General features: G+C 38.6%; 2 protein-coding genes across 2 annotated transcripts in view; one reads left to right on the top strand and one right to left on the bottom strand.

Moving 5' to 3' along the window:
• LOC106877509 (uncharacterized) overlaps window positions 1-2916 on the top strand; it is a 224977-nt gene that overhangs the window by 73773 nt on the left and 148288 nt on the right. The gene's annotated exons all lie outside the window — the stretch shown is intronic.
• LOC106877512 (atrial natriuretic peptide-converting enzyme) overlaps window positions 1-2916 on the bottom strand; it is a 40284-nt gene that overhangs the window by 8914 nt on the left and 28454 nt on the right. The window lies entirely within an intron of this gene.

Genomic DNA, 2916 nt, shown 5'->3' with positions numbered 1-2916 from the left:
AACCAGCAGGGGGACACTGCTGACCTCCCCTGTTCGAAGGTTATAAAGGACACAGGTTTCGTGTGTCACATAGCTAGCTAGAGGCGATGGCTTCTTGGAGCTAATTCACGGCAGCTTTCGTCCTAATTTTGGGACTGCCATGTTGGCTTGGCGATAACTATTAATTTCCAGTACCGCTGCCGTAGTCTCCTTTAGAGAGACTTAGAAATATTAATAACTCTATATATATATATATATATATATATGTAAGCATGTATGTATATGTGTTTATATATGTATGTATATGCATATATATATGTATATGTATATGTATGTATATATATGTATGCACATACATAAATATATATATATATATATATATGCATGCATATATAAAAGGGAGATAATAATAGTGCTAGTGATCCCAACAAGAGAAGGTTCGCGTGCGTGTGTATGTATGTAAGAATGGTGTGTGTGAGAGTGTAAGTGTGTGTGGTTGAATAGGGGCGAGTGACTCTGACATGTGTGAGTATGTGCTTGTGTATGGAGTATGGGCATGGTGTATGTATGTGGGCAAAATTTATCTTTGTCTCTGTATGTTGCGTGTATTAATGCGTGTCGTGCATGTATATATTGTCCGTGTTCAGGTATTATTTGTTTGTGTGGGTGTGGATATTGTCTGTGAACAGGTATTATGTGCTTGTGTACGTGTGAGAGTATGCATCATGGTGTGCGGTGGGTGTACTGAGTTAAGCATAGTGTGTGTGGCTATTCATATAGTGGTATGTTTGGTAACGCTCTTAAAGATTGTGCGTGAGTGTGTGGATGATGGTGTACGGTGTGGGTGCTGAGAAGTGGCCAGTGCTAGCGTGTGTGGGATGGTGAAGGGTTGTTATCAAAAGGAGATGAGGTCAGTGTCAGATGAAGTGAGGAGGTGAATGACGTAGAGGTGCGAAGAAGGAAGATTAATTCTTCTTCACGGGAGAAGGCAGGAGTCCGAGTGGCCCCTGTGTAAAGACAGTCCGAATACAAGCAGATGTTGTAGAGAATGATCGGGAGAACTGAAATGGTGCGCAACCAGGGTTTCATTGCAGAGTCTGATGTCTCGGAGGTGCTCTGCTAATCGGACAGTCAAGCGGCGTCCCGAGTGACAGATGTACTAAGAAGAGCAGCGAGAGCAGTAGATGAATGCACACACGCGCGCACGCACACACATAAGAAGAGTGTTTATAATTATGAATAAATCACAATTATAATGGAGTGGTTTGCAAAAACCTTTACATGTCTAGACATAGCAGTCAAAAACCACTATAAAGCCAGTATTAACATTCAAATTATATCTATTCACAATACAGCTTTCTGCAGGCGATATAACATAAAATTCACAATTTAAAAATAATAGGTTAATTCTCAGTTGCATTTTCGGGGTTAGGAACCTATTATATTATATTATTTATCGTGTCGTAAATAAATAACATAACGGTTCCACATTTGAATGTGTAGTTAGAGGTTGATACATTATTCTTGCCAGAAGGCACACATGTAAGCCCAAAGGTATGGTTTTGTTATTTTCTATCTACACGAATATTCTCCTGAAAAGATAGGTGTAGGGGCCAAACGAAGGGAAAAAAACGATTCCTTCAAAGGAGTCTAAAACGTCCAATTCACTGGTACAACAGTTGAATACCACAGAAGTATGGATATAAATACAAATTACAAACAATAAATTAAATAGAAAAATACAATTGTCGATCTATCCATTTATTACATTGAAATATATTATAATATAAAATATAACATAAAATAACTAATTAAAAAAGCAAAACAAAACAAATAAAGCCAACAAGTTGTTTCGACTTATATACATTATTTGATTTATAAGCAATTCATATCTATGTATAGAAGTCTCTTCAGGAACTTGGCTCAAAAAGACATACGAAATTCCATGTAAAAGTACTGCCAGATTGCATAATACTGATTCAAAATATTTGGAAGTAAATGCTTTTTCATTTATTTCCATGATGCTGACTGGATGTTTGATTTTTATCACTCTCGGTACAAGCTTTGGGGAGACGGTATGCCAAGAGTTGTTCTGTGTATACACCATCCAATCCTGGCAGAAAATTTTCTCGTCTGAAAAAAATTAAAGCTTGTTCGGTTGGGGAGGATGCTTGAGTTTGTTCAAAAGCTTCGTAGCGCTTTCTTATTTTCCTTGATGGTTTGGGATACAAATTGTCCTTTTCTCATTTTGTATGTCTTTATGCACTACCTGCCTGAGAAGAAACTCAGACACTCTCATGTCCCTGGTGATGGATCTGATTGACTTGGAGGGATCATTGTCAATCTTGGCTCGCAGCCACAAATTCAGGAGTTCTTTTCTTAAAAGAACAATTAGAGCGCGTTTTCCGAGCTGCTGTCACTTCGTAATTATTAGACTTATCCAACTCTTTCCAGATCCTCTGCACTGACCTCAGATTGACACCCTCACAACGCTCTGAAATGTCCGTATTGGAGCTTCTGGTGCAGATGCCAAGAAGTACAGCATGTCGTCTCCAGATTTCTGGCAGATTGAATTCCGTTATGGTGCTGTTTTTCTCACATATGGTGCCCAACTGACCCTACTATAGTGTGTAGTCGACAAAGTCAAAAACAAACAATGCGCATGCAGAAAATTAAAAATATAAAATGGCGGCAATTTACCTATCGCACCCTATATATGTATATGAGTTGAATTCGAACACTAACGTCACATGTGGCAGACTTGAATAATTGGTGAGGGACTTTTCTCTCAACATGAAACCAATAGTAGTTTGGTTATCCCACGAATAACGATTTATTGATCACTAGGGTGTTGAGCATTCATTCTCACTGTTCAACATTGACGGTTCTCTCTCTCTCTTTCTCTCTCTCTCTCTCTCTCTCTCTCTCTCTCTCTCT

Source organism: Octopus bimaculoides, chromosome 3 (genome assembly GCF_001194135.2).
Source record: "Octopus bimaculoides isolate UCB-OBI-ISO-001 chromosome 3, ASM119413v2, whole genome shotgun sequence".
Classification (NCBI taxonomy): domain Eukaryota; kingdom Metazoa; phylum Mollusca; class Cephalopoda; order Octopoda; family Octopodidae; genus Octopus; species Octopus bimaculoides.
Note: the sequence above shows the minus strand (reverse complement) of the source record. Positions and strands in the feature narration are given on the sequence as shown.